Source organism: Leopardus geoffroyi, chromosome C1 (genome assembly GCF_018350155.1).
Source record: "Leopardus geoffroyi isolate Oge1 chromosome C1, O.geoffroyi_Oge1_pat1.0, whole genome shotgun sequence".
Classification (NCBI taxonomy): Eukaryota; Metazoa; Chordata; class Mammalia; order Carnivora; family Felidae; genus Leopardus; species Leopardus geoffroyi.
In genome coordinates, this window is record NC_059328.1 from 65,410,696 (window position 1) to 65,428,525 (window position 17,830).

At 37.3% G+C, this 17,830-nt stretch overlaps 1 protein-coding gene and 1 non-coding gene across 4 annotated transcripts in view; one reads left to right on the forward strand and one right to left on the reverse strand.

Moving 5' to 3' along the window:
• Positions 1-17,830, forward strand: part of DNAJB4 (DnaJ heat shock protein family (Hsp40) member B4) — a 48,795-nt gene that overhangs the window by 13,943 nt on the left and 17,022 nt on the right. The window lies entirely within an intron of this gene.
• On the reverse strand, positions 8,800-8,905 carry LOC123600193. Its single transcript, XR_006713565.1, has one exon. It is a non-coding gene; the product is annotated as a U6 spliceosomal RNA (small nuclear RNA).

Here is a 17,830-nt window from a genome sequence, read left to right on the forward strand (position 1 = left end):
GTGTTTAGTGGCCTACAAGGCTCTACACCATCTAGCCACTTATTATTTCTCTGACCACATCCCCACCCCATCTTTCTGACACAGCTACATCTTGAAGATGCTTGGCATTCCCTCACCTCCAGACTCCTGTACTTTATTTTTCCCTCTACATGGTATGTTCAACCCCCACAAATATACATAGCTTTCACTCTGTCATAGTACAAATGTCATTTTCTCTGTGAGGCCATTTTTGGCCACCCAATATAAAATTTTAATTCCCTTATTTTCCTTTTCCTCATTTTTCTTGATTCCTACCACCATAGGAATACTACTCCATATAGTAGTATTTTAAAAATATTTTTAATTAAAAAAATCTTTATATCTCCCCCATTAGAATGTGAAATACATGAGGCAGGGATTTTTGTTCATACTGTATCCCCAAGTACCTAGAAAGATACCTTGGCATATGGAAGGTCCTTAAAATGTTTGTAAAGATGGGTGCATGGGTGGCTCATTTGGTTGAGCGTCTGACTCTTGGTTCTTTCCCTCTTTCTACCCCACTTGTGCTCTCTCTCTCTCTTAAAATAAACTTAAAACGTTTTTTTTAATTTAAAATGTTTGTAAAGAAATAAATGTCCATTCATCATGATTTCTTGGTTTTGACTGGGTCCAATTTAGTAATATTTTACTTGTTCCTGATTATTTGCCTTTCTATTTCCCATAACTGCTATTTCAGAGCACCACCATTCTTATCAAATGCCCAATTTTTTCCTCAACTCTTTAGTAGTGGATGTCCTTTTTAAAAAAATTTTTAGGGACGCCTGGGTGCCTCAGTCAGGTAAGCATCCAACTCTTGGTTTCAGCTCAGGTCATGATCTCATGGTTCGTTAGTTTGAACCCCGCCTTGGGCTCTGTGCTGAGAGCAAGGAACCTACTTAGGATTCTGTCTCTCTCTCTTCCTCTCACTGCCCCTCCCCAACGTGTGCATGCTCATGTGTGCTCTCTCTCAAAAATAAATAAACTTACATTCTTTTAAAAAGAACATCGATATCATGTATGAACTTCTTGGTCTTCCTAGTCAGTCTTCTTGCCTTCAAATTTATAAATTTGTCCTTATTTATTTTCTCTTCATCTCAGAGCCCATTTCTCATTTTGTTCAAAATTTATCTACTTGTACTCTTGGTACCAAACCTTCCTATCTTCTCTGAACCTTACCTAAGCAATCATTTCTTATGTGTTGTATTTTTATATATTTCATTTTCCTCTCTGTTGTTTTCTTCCTTTCTTGACCATCTTCAAACCTCCTTTATTCCTTCCCTTATATATAATTCTCTCTTTTCTTCAGATGATTTCCTAGAAGTGTTTAAATTTAATATTCCGTCTTGTTCAATCCACTGGATGCTGGCTTTTGCTTTTCACTGACTACAATTCCATCTGCCTCCCTCGTAGGATTGTTGTAAGAGATTAAACGGGATTCTTTGTGTTAAGTTTTTAGAGTAGGGCTTGCACATAGTTAATGCTTTTTTGAATGCTTACCATGAATACCTATAACTCTTGAAACCAAAATCATTCTCTTGTGGGTATTCTATTACTTTTGACTTTCCTATATCCTTCATGAAACACTCCTCCTTGGGGCTCCTGGGTGGCTCAGTTGGTTAAGCATCTGACTTCAGCTTAGTTCATGAACTAGTCCCCAGTTCAGAATATTACAACTTTCTTCTGGACGTCTTCGTCCACATTCAATTTGATTAAATATTGTTGTTCTAGGTGTTTGGGAGTCAAAAATTAAATAAACCAGGGCACCTGGGTCGCTCAGTTGGTTAAGCGTCCGACTTCAGCTCAGGTCATGATCTCAGAGTTCATGAGTTTGAGCCCCACATCGGGCTCTGTGCTGACAGCTCAGAGCCTGGAGCCTGCCTCGGATTCTGTGTCTCCCTCTCTCTCTCTTCCTCTTCCACTTGTACTCTGTCTCTCTCTCAAAAATAAAGATTAAGAAAATTAAAAACAAAACAAACAAACAAAAAAAACACTCCTCCTTTTGGTTTTGGGACACCAATGGTATCATGATGCTTTCAGCTCCAAGTAACAGAATCTCTCTAACAGTAAGTCCAATGATGGGTGGTTTCAGGATTTATTCAAAGATGTAACAACAGTGTCCAGAACCCAGGCTCTTGCTCTTTACCCTCTACCATTCTCACTGTGTCACAGATGTTTACTTTCAGGGTTGTAAGGCAACAAGCATGTTTTCATTATCCAGAAGCAGAAAGGCAGTACTAGGGTTTCTCCTGAGTAGGTATTTATGAGGAGGACAGTCTGCCTAAAGTTCCCCAGAGCATTTCCCTTCCATGTCACTGGCCACCCCTACACCAATCATTGGCAAAAGGAAATGCGATTACTATGATTGATTTAAGCTAACCATGAGTCATTCCCCAGGACTGGGGAAGCTCCCACCTTCCTTGAGTTCATTATTTTGGGAGAATTTGGATATCTGGTAAGCCAGAAAGAAGATAAGAATGGCTATTTGGTTCATAATCAGTAGTATCTGCCATTCCGTTCTTACCTGGTTAGTCTCTGTTCCTTCTGAGTGGTTTTCATTGTCTCCGTTTGAGTGGTGTACCCCTTAAATGCTGGGCATCCTAAAGCTCTTTGATTCTTCCAAAAATTATTCCTCTTGGGGTGCCTGGGTGACTCAGTCAGTTAAGTGATCAACTCTTGATTTTAGCTCAGGTCATGATCTTATAGTTTGTGAGATCAAGCCCTGCATCAGGCTCTGCGCTGGGACTGGAGCCTGCTTAAGATTCTGTCTTTCCCTCCTACTCTCTCTCTGTCTCTTAAAGAAAAAAAAAAAAAAAAAAAAAATTCCTCTTTTACATTTTAAAATACTACTTCTGTTATAATCTTTCCTAAAGCTTTATTTCCAGCTAAGACTTTTTTCCTTTTTGTTTTTAATATAATTTATTGTCAAATTGGCTTCCATACAACACCCAGTGCTCATCCCAACAAGTGCCCTCCTCAATGCCCATCACCCACTTTCCCCTCTCCTCCACCCTCCATTAACCCTCAGTTTGTTCTCTGTATTGAAGAGTCTCTTATGGTTTGCCTCCCTCCCTCTCTGTAATTTTTCCCCCCTTCCCTTCCCCCATGGTCTTCTGTTAAATTTCTCAAGATCTACGTATGAGTGAAAACATATGGTATCTGTCTCTGACTGACTTATTTCACTTACCATATGGTAACCTCCAGTTCCATACATGTTGCTACAAAGAGCAGGATTTCATTCTTTCTCATTGCCAAGTAGTATTCCATCATATATATAAACCCCATCTTTATCCATTCATCAGTTGATGGACATTTAGGCTCCTTCCATAACTTGGCTATTGTTGAAACCACTGCTATAAACATTGGGGTACATGTGCCCCTATGCATCAGCACTCCTGTATCCCTTGGATAAATTCCTAGCATGCTATTGCTGGGTCATAGGGTAGTTCTATTTTTAATTTTTTAAGGAACCTCCACACTTTTCCAGAGCGGCTGCACCAGTTTGCATTCCCACCAATAGTGCAAGAGGGTTCCCATTTCTCCCCATCCTCACCAGTCTCCTGATTTGTTCATTTTAGCCACTCTGACCAGTGTGAGATGGTATATCAGTGTGGCTTTGATTTGTATTTCACCGATGAGTGATGTTGAGCATCATTTCATGTGTCTGTTGGCCATCTGGATGTCTTCTTTGGAAAAGTATCTCTTCATGTTTTCTGCCCATTTCTTCAATGGATTATTTGTTTTTCAGGTGTGGAGTTTGGGGAGTTCTTTATAGATTTTTTTAAAAAATTTCTTCTTTTTCCTTTTTTTTATGTGCCTTTTTTCTTTTTCTTTTTTAATGTTTATTATTGAGAGAGAGAGAGACAGAGTGTGAGTAGGGGAGAGGTAGAGAGAGAGGGAGACATAGAATCCGAAGCAGGCTCCAGGCTCTAGGCTCTGAGCTGGCAGCACAGAGTCCGACACGGGGCTCAAACTCATGAACCATGAGATCATGACCTGAGCCAAGGTCAGATGCTTAACCAACTGAGCCACCCAGGCACCCCTCTCCCCCAGCATCATATAGTGCAACAGGGATTTCAGGACTGGTTTCCTTAATGCCCCTTTACCCATTTAGCCCATTCCCCCTCCCATAACCCCTACAGTAACCCTCTGTTTGTTCTCCTTATTTAAGAGTGTCTTATGTTTTGTCCCCCTCCCTGTTTTCATATTATTTTTGCTTCCTTTCCCTTATGTTCATCTGTTTTGTATCTTAAAGTCTTCATATGAGTGAAGTCATATGATATTTGTTTTTCTCTGACTAATTTCGCTTAGCATAATACCCTCTAGTTCCATCCACATAGTTGCAAATGGCAAGATTTCATTCTTTTTGATTGCTGAGTAATACTCCATTGTGTATATGTGTGTGTGTGTGTGTATTCCACATCTTTATCCATTCATCCATCGATGGACATTTGGCCTCTTTCCATATTTCGGCTATTGTTGATAGTGCTGCTATAAACTTTGGGGTGCATGTGTCCCTTTGAAACAGCATACCTGTATCCTTTGGATAAATACCTAGTAGTGTAATTGCTGGGTTGTAGGGTAGTTCTATTTTTAATTGTTTGAGGAAACTCCATACTGTTTTCCAGAGTGGCTGCACCAGTTTGCATTCCCACCAGCAGTGCAAAAGAGATCCTCTTTCTCTGCATCCTCCCCAACATCTGTTGTTGCCAGAGTTGTTAATGTTAGCCATTCTGACAGGTGTGAGGTGGTATCTCATAAGACTTTTTTTTCCCTAGCCCCCAGTTCAGAATATCCAACTTTCTTCTGGACATCTTCATCCACATTCAATTCAATTAAATATTGTTGTACTAGGTTTTTAGTAGTCAAAAATTAAATAAATCAGGGCGCCTCGGTGGCTCAGATGATTAAGCATCCGACTTCAGCTCTGATCATGATCTCACAGTTCGTGAGTTCAAGCCCCGCATCGGGATTCTGTGATGACAGCTCAGAGCCTGGAGCCTACTTCAGATTCTGTGTCTTCCTCTCTCTCTGCCCCTCCCCTGCTCGCAGTCTGTGGGTCTGTCTCAAAAATAAATAAACATTAAAAAAATTTTTTTTTTAATTTAAATAAACCTTTCCTATATGATCTTACATTGTAGTTGGGGAGTTAGCTAGAGAAAGGAGTTGTTACAACATAGATAGTAGTTACAAATGCAGTCTTAGCAAGCAATAAAATTACCAAGTATGGAAGTAACCTAGATGAGTGGGTCATTAATAGGGTGGTAGGCATATTCTAGGTGGAACTCATTTTTCCATTCAAATGTACTCTTCGTATATTCTCTACTTTCATTAGTAGTCCAACTGAGCACACCTTTCTTCAGTCTAGAAACAGGGCAATCTAAAATCCTTCCAAACCCCCAAATACAGTTTGTTGGCAAATTGCACACATTTTACCTTTTTATTACTTAAATTTACCCACTTGTGATTGTATACTATAGTCATTATACTTTGCATCCTTGTAATTTCTCATTTCATAATTATTTACTCAGTAAAAGTTAATTGAATAGCAATATATTATAAATATGGCTTTATACTAGAAAAAAAAGTTGTAGGGAAAAAAGTTACAACTGTGTGGGTAAGGCATAAGCAAAGAGGTGGTTATATCATTGTGATAAGTGATAGAGTGGAGATACTGGGGAAAATATGGGAACTGGAGCTCAGGAGAACCTAATCAAGGTGGGGCTCAGATTTGCCTAACTAGAGGCTGAGTCTCAAAGCAGTAGTAAGCTCCGTGCAGAGGGGGAAGAATGGAATACACCCACATTGTTTTCCTTTATATTCCTTTATAATGAAATATTACTTCAGAGACATTACTTTGGGTGACTGGACTTAATGTTGCTTTTGCTCAAAAACAGTTTTTTAACTGATCATCATTAATTTAGAAGATTATCAGTAGTAGTGTATCATACAGTTGATCCTTCATTCACCAATTCTGTACTTTCATATTTGCCCTCTCTAAAATGTATTTGTAACTCTGAAATCAGTATTTGAGATGCTTTCCTGGTCATTTGCAGACATATGCACAGGCAGAGCAGGAAAGAAAAAGTGTATATATATTATACATATCTATATTGATATCTATATATCTATATCTATAGATATCTATCTATCTATATATTATACATATCTATATCGATATCTATATAGATATAGATACATATAGATATAGATATCGATATGGATACACATAAATCCTATGTTCCCAGTTGAGGTCTAGCAAGGCAGTGCTTACAACTTATTTTAGCTCTCATAAACAAGTTTTTGTGATCTAGTTAGTGCATTTTTGCATTTTATGCTTTTTGTTGGTGATTTTACTGTTTAAAGTAATGTTTCAGCATACGGCTGAATTGCTGTCTAGTGTTCCTAGGCACAAGAAGGCTGTGAGGTGAGAGAGAATACGTGTTAGAAAAACTTCATGCAGGCCCAAGTTATAGTACTATTGGCCATGAGTTCAATGGTACATTAAATGAGGTGTCTAAACAGAAACACATAAAACAAGGTTATGTATTGATGACCTGAATTAACCCTGCCATTTCGCTTGTATTCACTAATTAGTATTATTATTTGTTAATTAGCATTCACTAATTCAGCATCCATGACAACTTTATAGAACATAACTATGGCAAATAATGAGAATTGACTACTTTGTGGGTAAATTTGATTTTGGCTAACAGCCAAAGTCATTTATGGCCAGGAGGGATGGGTTAGTTGAAGATGATTAAGCTGGACAGTAGAGGTATGATTAAAGTCTTTGTCAACCTTTTAAAACATATTTCCCCTTTTTGCTAAACAAATAGCTTACTTACCACCCTAAATATTCAAATATATTCCCCTTAGCAGATATGCCCTGGTTGAGAATTAATACATACAAGTTTTATTTTACCATCAGCCAGGCTGATGTTTTATAGTGAGTGCTGTGTTTATAGTGAAAACTACAGTTTTTTATCTTATTTTTTTAAGTTTATTTTGGAGAGAGGGAGCGTAAGGCAGGGAGGAACAGAGAGACAGAATCCAAGCAGGCTCTGCACTGTCAGCATGGAGCCCGATGTGGGGCTTGAACCCATAAACCATGAGATCATAACCTGAGCTGAATGCAAGAGTTGGACACTTAACTGACTGAGCCACCCAGGCACCCCAAAACTAGGTTTTTAAAAGTTTGCTAGATACAATAAAATTTTACTCTAGTGCATATTTAGACTTCTTTCTCCCTCTAGTCAAGAATAATTTGTATAAAGCAAGGGTTGGCAAATGTTTTTGTTAAAGGTGAAACATTTACATTTTTAGGTTTTGTGGGCCATAGTCTCTGCTGCAACCCCCCAACTCTGCCACCATATAGTGAAAGGTACTATTTTATATACTTGTATTGTAAACTCCCAAGGGCACGGATCCTGCCTTCTACTGTTTTATACTTCATGGCATATAATACAGGAGGGCCTCAATAACTATTGCCTTGACTTCCTGATTTAGTTTAGATAATAAAAAGACTTCATTTAAAAATATTAAATAGCCAAATGTTAAAGCCTATCCATTTAAACTTCAGTTGTTCTTTTTAAGCAGTTACAGTAGTTTGGGCTCATTTTATTTGGAATTAGGCAGTCCATGGCCTAATTTTATAGTAGTGTTGAATACTATATAATATGTTGGCTTATTTTATACATTTCCTAATTAATATTTGGCAGGTTGCAAATAAAGTCTTTGAATCATAGTCGAATCATAGTAGCAGTGGTTTAATTATGACCTAATGGATGCAACATATTTTGAAGATATTTGATAGTTTGGATTAGGTACTGATTTAAATGAAATCATTTGAGTTTTAAACATTGGGAGAGCTAAACAAACAAACTTGCTAGATAATCAGTTTATTGCAGTCTTGGCTAAGATTCTGACAGTTCAGTGAAATAGCCTGTAATCTTTCCTGTCTCTCCTCTGTGCTACAGACATTTTTTTTTATTTGTGCTAGTTGTCTTATTCTGAGGAACTGTTGGTTTCACTGTAGCTACAGACTACTACCCTTTCTTTAGCCAATTAAGTTTTTCAAGGGATTCTGATGTCTTCTTTGACTTCTTATGAAAGGAGAAACTTTAGAAAAGAATAAAGTGAAAAATCACATAAATTCCTCATTTCCTAATGTGGCTTTTACTTTCAGCATTGTAAAAGTATACACTGAGTAAGCATGTGTAAATGGAGCCATTCCCACTATTTCATTCTAAATGTAAAGTATTAAAAAAAAATACAAGTATGTTTTATTTAAAGATAAAAAATGGGAGCACCTGGGTGGCTCAGTTGGTGGAGCATCCAACTTCCGGTAAGGTCATGATCTCATGATTCGTGAGTTCAAGCCCTGCATTGGGCTTGCTGCTGTCAGTGCAGAGCTCACTTCAGATCCTCTGTCCCCCTCTTTCTTCCCCTCCCCTGCTCTCTCTCTTTCTCTGTCAAAAGTAAATAAACATTAAAAAAATTTTTTTTTAAGATAAAAAAATGGAATACTATTGGGGTGCCTGGGTTACTCAGTTGGCTAAGCGTCCAACTTCAGCTCAGGCCATAATCTCGCAGTTTGTGAGTTCAAGCCTGATGTCCATTTAAAAAAAAATGGAATACTATTTTTCTACATTAAAATTAAATTGACAAAATTGTAACATATTTAGAGTGCACACTGATAATTTGATATATGTCTACAACGTAAAAGGATTCCTTCCCCTTTAGTTAATCCACATGTCTATCACTTCACTTATTTACCTCTTCTTAAGATAGTAAATCTTCACAAATTTGAACGTCGTTCTTGCACAGAGGCCTTGCTAATCTTTCAGTGTTATTCCAATTACAGTATAGGTGTTGTTGAACTGAGCACTGGGATACTATTTTATAAGTTATAATGGACTTTTCTTTAGAGTGTATCTGTTAAGATTTTATTTCCCCTAAATGTGCATCTGTGAGGGATATGTGTATGTGATATACTTAAGTTCACAGGTTGAGGTTTCTACAACATTGGATCATAGCACTGGTCATTAGTAGGAACCTCTGAATCTACACTGGCTAATACAGTGGCCACTAGCCACATGAAGCTAAGGGCTTGAAATGTGGCTATCTGAATCGAGTAAGTGTAAAATTAACACTAAATTCTGAAGACGTAATACCAAAAAAAAGAATGTGAAAGATCTTATTATTTTTATATTGATTACATGTTGTAATGACAATATCTTGGATTTACTGGGTTAAATAAAATACATTATTAAAATTAATTTCACTTTTCACTTTTTTTAAAATGTGGATTCTAGAAATGCTTACATTACATATGTGGCTTGCATGTGTAGCTCACTTTATATTTCTGTTGGATAGTATTGCTATAGATGATATGATCTTTTTTTTTAATGTTTATTTATTTTTTGTGAGAGAGAGAGAGCTTGTGAGCATGTGGATTAGGAGGGGTAGAGAGAAGGGGAGAGAGAATTCCAAGCAGGCACTGCCTTGTCCGTGCAGAGCCCCACATGGGGCTCAATCCCACGACTGTGAGATCATGACCTGAGCCAAAATCAAGAGTTGGATGGCCAACCAACTAACCACCCAAACACGCTATGATCTTTAAACATAGTCAAAGTGTTATAATCAAATATCAATTTACAAGATCCAATTAAAATGACCTAGAATTCTATAGTTTTTTGGTTCTCTGATTCAATATTGGCAAGTAATGTAGAGAACACTTCTAACTGATTCCAAACTGCTAGGAAAGTATGGGATTAGCTCACTTTATGTTCACTAGTCCTCTAGTAAAGCTTTTCAATGACTTCTTATCAAAGAGGGTAAGAAAGAAGGGCAAGTTGTTACTGGGCTATTTTATTAGGATACTTTTTTTTTTTTTAATAAGGAAAGTCTTGTGAGGAGAAGGTCCTTTTTTTTTTTTTTTTTTTTTTTTTTTTTTTTGAGAAGGCCCCATGCACAACTTGGGGCTTGGACTCACAACCCCAGTGATTGTTATTCCACCAACTGAGCCAGCCACGCACCCCTAGGATACACTTTAATACCATCACAGAATAAAATCAGTTCTATAGTCCCCAAAAAAGGAACATTTATTTATTTATTTATTTATTTATTTATTTATTTATTTAAATAATCTCTACACCAATGTGTGATTCGAACTCACAACCCTGAGATCGAGGGTTGCATGCTCTTCCAACTGAGCCAGCCAGGCCTTCCAGGAAATTATTATTTTTTTTTTTTGGAGAGAGAGAGAGTGCGAGTTGGGGAGAGGGAAGAGAGAATCTTAAGCAAGCTCCATGCTCAGCACAGAGCCTGACATGGGGCTCAAACCCACAACCCTGGGATCATGACCTGAGCCGAAATCAGGAGTCAGAGTCAGACACTCAACCAACTGAGCCATCTAGGCGCCTCTATTTTTTTTTTTTTTTAACAGTTTTAGTTTTTCATTTAATGTTGGTTATAGAAACAAAATGGTCACCATTCTTTGGGGAATTAAAGATAAGGATGGGTTATTAAATATATTGCAAATGCCCTCTATGGGTGGGATAGATTTATCTCAAGTATACATTAGGATGCCTTCAGCTTTTTTTTTTTTTTTTATAATTTATTGTCAAATTGGTTTCCATACAACACCCAGTGCTCATCCCAACAGGTGCCCTCCTCAATGCCCATCATCCACTTTCCCCTCTCCCCCACCCCCCATCAACCCTCAGTTTGTTCTCAGTATTTAAGAGTCTTATGGTTTGCCTCCTTCCCTCTCTGTAACTTTTTCCTTCCCCTTCCCCTCCCCACTGGTCTTCTGTTAAGTTTCTCAGGATCCACATATGAGTGAAAACATATGGTATCTGTCTTTCTCTGCCTGACTTATTTCACTTAGCATAATACCCTCCAGTTCCATCCACATTGCTACAAAAGGCCATATTTCATTGCCAAGTAGTATTCCATTGTATATATCTTTTTTTTTTTTTTTTTTTTTTTTAAGTAGACCCTGTGCCTAGTGCAGAACCCAACATGGGGCTTGAACTCATGACTTCAAGAGTCAATGCTTAACCAACTGAACCACCCAGGCACCCAGAAATTATTATTTAAAAAACAAAATACTTCTGATTCAGATAACTCTAGTAATTTTTATAAACTTAAAAAAAAAGTTTATATATTTTGAGAGAGAGAGAGAGAGAGAACATGAGTGCAAACAGGGGAGTGGGATAGAGAGAGGGGAGAGAATAAGAGAATACCATGCAGGCTTTGTGCTGTCAGCACAGAGCCCCATGCTGGGCTCAGTCCCATGAACCATGAAATCATGACCTGAGCCAAAATCAAGAGTCAGACACTCAACCAACTGAGCCACCCAGGTGCCCCAATTTTTATAAACCTCTTAAAGCAGTTTCATGCTATCTTATTATTTTGAAGGCATGTATTTTAAATTTAAATTTTTTTTAGCGTTTATTTATTTTTGAGACAGAGAGAGACAGAGCATGAACGGGGGAGGGGTAGAGAGAGAGGGAGACACAGAATATGAAACAGGCTCCAGGCTCTGAGAAGTCAGCACAGAGCCTGACTCGGGGCTCGAACTCACGGACTACGAAATCATGACCTGAGCCGAAGTCGGACGCTTAACCGACTGAGCCACCCAGGCGCCCCTTAAGTTTTTTTTTTAATGTTTATTTTTGAGAGAGAGAGAGAGAGAGAGTGCTGGAGAGGGGCAACAGAGAGAAAGGGGACAAAGGATCTGAAGCAGGCTCCGCATTGAAGGATAGAGCCCGATGTGGGACTCAAACCCACGAACCATGAGATCATGACTTGAGCCAAAGTTGGATGCTTAACCAATGTGGCAACCAGGTGCCCTCCAATTTTTTTTTTTTTTATTTATTTTTGAGAGAGAGAGAGGCAGAGCACGAGCAAGGGATAAGCAGAAAGGGGGAGATAAAGATTCTGAAACAGCTTTCAGGCTCTGAGCTGTCAGCACAGAGCTCGACGTGGGGCTCAAACTCACGAACCGTGAGATCATGACCTGAGCCAAAGTCAGATGCTCAACCAACTTAGCCACCCAGATGCCCCCCAATGATTTTATTTTTGAGTAATCTCTATACCCAGTGTGGTGCTTAAACTCACAACCCTGAGATCGAGAGTCATATGCTCTGTGGACTGAGCCAGCCAGGTACCACCGTATTTTGAAATTTTCAAAATTTTGTTGTAAATCATTTCTTTTGTAAAGACCATTAAATCAATAAAATGTAGAATAAAATGGAGTGTGTGTATTCTATTATAGTGCTTCCTGAAGGAAAAGTATTGTAAAATAAAGCAATGACACAGTATAAAACTTGAAATCATTGGGAATTCTAATATAACTATAGTGATAAAGTGCTGGGAAATTCTGGCGGTACAGATAGTAAGTAGTCCAGGAAGAATTATGATTGATAAAACTCTTGTTACCTTTTTAGGTTTGTTTGACATCTTTTACTGGTGTTCTTGAAGCTTACAAATATTAATGAAACTTTGTTAATAACACTGCACGCTAAGAGAACCAAGAAAGTAATTTCACTAGCTTCAAAGTAAATTGACACTTAAGAGATGTCAAATATCAAATTTTTTTTTTTTTTTTAAGTTTGTTTTAGGGCAGTTGGATGGCTCATTTGGTAGGGTGCGATTCTTGATCTTGGGGTCATGAATTCAAGCCCCACATTGGTCATATTGTTTAAAAAAATAAACTTTGTTTCAAAGACTTAATAAATTAGCACTTTTTTTTTTTAAGTTTATTTATTTATTTTGAGAGAGAGCACAAGCTGGGAAGGGCAGAGAGAGAGGGAGAGTGAGAATCCCAAGCAGGTTCCATGCTGTCAGCGCAAAGCCTGATACGGGGCTTGCCCAGATCTCACAAACCATGAGATTATGACCTGAGCCCAAGAGGCAGATGCTTAACTGACTGAACCACCCAGGTGCCCTAGTCACTTTTTGAAGAACATGAAAGCTATCATTAAGTAAAAAAAAAAAAATGACATTCAAAACTCTCAACAATCTGACCATAACTTCGGTCATCTTCCTAAAGTGAGCCTTCCTAAATCCTATGCTTTAACCTGACCAGTCTTTTTGCTGTATCACATACATTTTATGCTCTTTTTGTCTGGGCTTTGTGTCCAAACAGAAAACCTTCCCTGTGCCCCTCTTTCTTTCTAAATTCTATCAATCTTTCAAGACGCTGCTCATAGTTTTCTTTTATAGACATTTTCCATACCCACCATTCCAGCTCAAGAGGAGTATATAATTAACATTTGCATAGTATTTTACTTTTGTAAAGCCCTTCCACATATTTTCTTACTCTTTATGTTAATCTAATGAGATAGATGATGTTATCCATTTTATGGAATAAGGGAATTGAGTCTCGGAGAAATAGTCATTTTTCGAGAACTTCACATAGATACTAGGTAATGAAGCTAAGAATATTAGAACCACTGCTCTTATTCCAAGTTTCATGATCTTTCCTCAAGGCTTAATGGTCACTTAAGTACTATAACAGTTACATAACACACTTATTTGAAGCTACTAATTGTTTACTCTATTTGTATTAAACTATTAAACTTGATTGTTAGCTGTAGGTTTGAAGGGATATGTACAGATTATACATGGGGAAAGTGAATAAATGGAAAAGGTGAAGAGAGCTGAATACATCTCTTGATAATAGAATCAAAGAGGCCATTAAGAGCTCTTTACCATTCCATTTGCTTTTCTGAAAGCATTATACCTTTTTAAAAGTATACCTAGGGGTGCCTGGGTCGTTCAGTCAGTTGAGGTCAGACTTTGGCTCAGGTCATGATCTCACAGTTTGTGAGTTCGAGCCCCATATAGGGCTCTGTGCTGTCAGTACAGAGCCCGCTTTGGATCCTCTGATCCCCTTTCTCTCTCTCTGCCCCTCCCTGACTTGTTCTCTCTCTCTCTCAAAAACAAACATTAAAAGCAAAAGTATAATGACAAGACTTGATCCTTTTCCTGTACCTACCTTAGTGCCAAATTTTTGGTATAATTCTTAAAACGTAGCTGAACAGAAGTCTTTCCTGACCATCCTGGCTAAAGTAACGTTTCTCCATCAACCCCTGTCTTAGTAACATTGAAAAATTTTCTTTAAAGCACTTCAAACTATCTGAAATTAAATCACTTCTTTATTAACTTGTTTCTTGGTTTTCTTCTCTCACTAGAATATGAATTGAATGAAAGCAAGGATGTTCTCTATCTAGTTTATAGCACATAGTAAGCACTCAGTAAATATTTGCGAATGAGATACTTTATTTATGGAGAATGTTCACTATTATAACATCCATCTTTTAAAACAAGTTTTAGAGTATTCATCAAATACTATAAAATGTGCACTCAAATGCTATTGACTGCATAATTCCAAATACGAGTCCAAATTACTGTAATTACCTAAGGAAGGACATTTTATAGTCAAGAAAAAAGTAGGATTTCTAGAACAATTTAAATAGGGTGTAATGTCTTAAAGACATTTGCCTTAAGCTTATTATTCTGTCTTATAGCCTAGATGGAGCAAGAAATGAATGTCTTCAGTATTTTTCTATTTTTTTCCCTAAAGATAAATTTGCATTTGTAGCCATGATAAAATTTTTAGGGATTGTAACTTATGCTCAAAGTCTGAAATCTTTTCACAGAAATGAAAATTTAGCATCTGAGTTCCAAATTTACAATCAAGCAATTTGCTGTAAGAAATAAATGATAATTTCAACAAGAATTCTCAGGTTTAAAGGCATTTTAGGAAAATATAACATGTAAAGGTTAAATATGTATCTAATTACTACGTGGTCAGTAGTTTGATTATATGAAATTATTTAGATAGATATCTAAAAGCAGACCAAGTAATAGAACAGACACAGTACTCTTTAAGTGTATGTTAATATTAGAACAATGTCTACTCTAATTTTAAGAATAAATATCATAACTATTTGATTGCTAGCTAGAGAAAAGCTCTTTGAAATCTTATCACTAGTTTTAATATCAGATGTGTATGCATATATGGAAAACAGATGAGAAAGCACATGGAAGTGTTTTGATAAACTATATTGTATACATGTTATTATAGGGAAGACATAGAACAGTTACTGTTTTTGACACTAAGAAACTAAAATTCAGAAAGAAAAGTCTGAAAAGGGAACATGGTAAAGGGCATGACCTTAGAGGATGCCTGAGTCCTGTGGAGGTGACTCTAGTTATTTTCATACTTTATAACAAGTAAAACTTCCTGAATAAAGGAAGATCTCCAAGTGGTAGCAAAATGGTTTGTATAGTTTAAACTAATGAAAACAGTTTATATGGATATGTCATCACATACATTTTAGTGCTTCCCAATGTGTATTATCTAATTCTCACAATAACCTTTGTGACAGGAATTCAGAGAAATTAAATGATTTGCCTAAATAACTCACTTATTAAGTGACAGAGCTGACGTTAGAAAGCATTTAAATTCTTAGGTCTTTATTCTTTAGACATTTGTAGCCCCCCTTATGCTAGTCCACTAACAGTAATTGAAGATTCAATTTGGCAACTTCCAAATTAGTATGATTGAGGTATATGAGGCATTGACAGAAACTAAAACTGGAAAGATCTTCTGGCCCTAAAATGAAAGATACATATTTTAAAGGGCACCTGCCTGGCTTAGTCAGTAGAGCGTGCTTGACTCTTGATCTCTGGTTTGTGAGTTCAAGCACCATGCTGGGTGTAGAGATGACTTAAAAAAAAACAAACATTTTTAAGAATATATACATTGCACTTTTTTCCATTTTTTAAAAAAATATTTAAGTAGATTTTATTTTTTTAGAGCAGTTTGAGGTTCACAGCAAAATTGAGTGGAAGGTACAGAGATTTCCCATAAACCTCCACATATGCACAATTCCCCCTCCCCCATTATCAACATCTCCCACTAGATGGAATATTTATTTACAACTGGTGAACTTCTAGTGATAAATCACTATTACCCAGAGTTCATAATTTACATTAGGGTTCACTTTTGGTGTTGTATATTCTATGATTTTGGACAAATGTAAAATGACGTGCGCACCATTTCAGTATCATACAGAGTAGTTTCACTGCCCTAAAAATGCTCTGTACTCTACCTATTTATCCTTCCCTTTCCACTAACTCCTGCCAATCACTGATTTTTTTACTGTGTCCATAGTTTTGCCTTTTCCAGAATGTCATATATAGCCTTTTCATGCTGGTTTCTTTCATTTAGTAATATGCACTTACGGTTCCTCCAGTGTCTTTTCATGGCTTGGTAGCTCATTTCTTTTTAGTGCTTAACAATATTCCATTGTCTGAATGACCACAGTTTACCACATTCACCCACTGGAAGACATCTTGGCTGCTTCCAAGTTTGGGCAATTACAAATAAGGCTTCTATAAACATCCATGTGCAGGTTTTTGGGTAGATCTAGGTTTTGAGTTTCTTTGAGTAAATACCAAGGAGCATGATTGCAGGATTGAATGATAAGTGTATATTTTGTTTTTTAAGAAACCGTCAAATTATCTTCTAGAATATACTATTATTTTGCAGTACTACCAACAATGAATGAGAATTCCTATTACTCTATATCTTTGCCAACGTTTGGTGTTGCCAGTGTTCTGAATTTTGGCCATTCTTCTAGGTGTGTTGTGATGTCTTTGTTTATTTTCACTTCACTGATGACTTTTGATATGGAGCATCTTTTCATATGCTTATTTGCCATCTGCTAGTCTCCTTTAGTGAGGTTTCTTTTAAGGTTTTTGGCCCATTTTTCTTTTTTTAAAATTTTTTTTATGGAAAATTTTTTTCAATGTTTATTTATTTCTGAGAGACAGAGCATGAGTGGAGAAGGGGCAGAGAGAGAGGGAGACACAGAATCTGAAACAGGCTCCAGGCTCTGAACTGTCAGCACAGAGCCTGACTTGGGGCTCAAAGCCATGAATGTGAGATCATGACCTAAACCGAAGTTGGATGTTTAACCAACTGAACCACCCAGATGCCCCCTTTCAAAAAAATTTTTTTAATGTTTATTTATTTTGAGAGGGAAGGAGAGAAAGAGAGAGAGAGAGAGGGAACACAAGCCGCCGGGGAGGAGCAGAGAGAGAAGGAGAGAGAGAATCCTAAGTGCTAACAGTGCAGAGCTCCATGGGGGGCTCATACTTACTAACTCTGAGATCATGTCTTGAGCCAAGGTCAAGAGCCAGATGCTTAACTGACTGAGCCACCTAGGCAACCCTGGCCCATTAAAAAAAAAAATGTTTATTTATATATTTTGAGAGAGAAACAGAGAGAGGGAGGGAGGGGCAGAGAGCGTGAGAGAGAATCCCAAGCAGGCTCCACGCTGTCAGTGCAGAGCCCGAGACGGGGCTCAAACTCATGTACCATGAGAACATGACCTGAGCTGAAATCAAGAGTCAGACGCTCAACCTACTGAGCCATCTGGGCGCCCGTCTTTGGCCCATTTTTTTAAATTGGGTTGTTTGTTTTCCTGTTGTTGAGATTTAAGAGTTCTTTATATATTTTGGATAATAGTCTTTTATCAGATATGTCTTTTGAAATATTTTCTCTTAGTCTGTGGCTTGTTTTCTCATTTGCTTGACAATGTCTTTCTCAGCAGAAAATTGTAATTTTAATGTAGTCCAGCTTAACAATTTTCTCTTTCATGAACTGTGCCTTTGGTATTTTATTTAAATCATTGCCAAACCCAAGGTCATCTAGATTTTTTTCATATGTTCTAGTATAGTTTTGCATTTTTACACTTAGGTCTGTGATCCATTTTGAGTTAATTCTTGT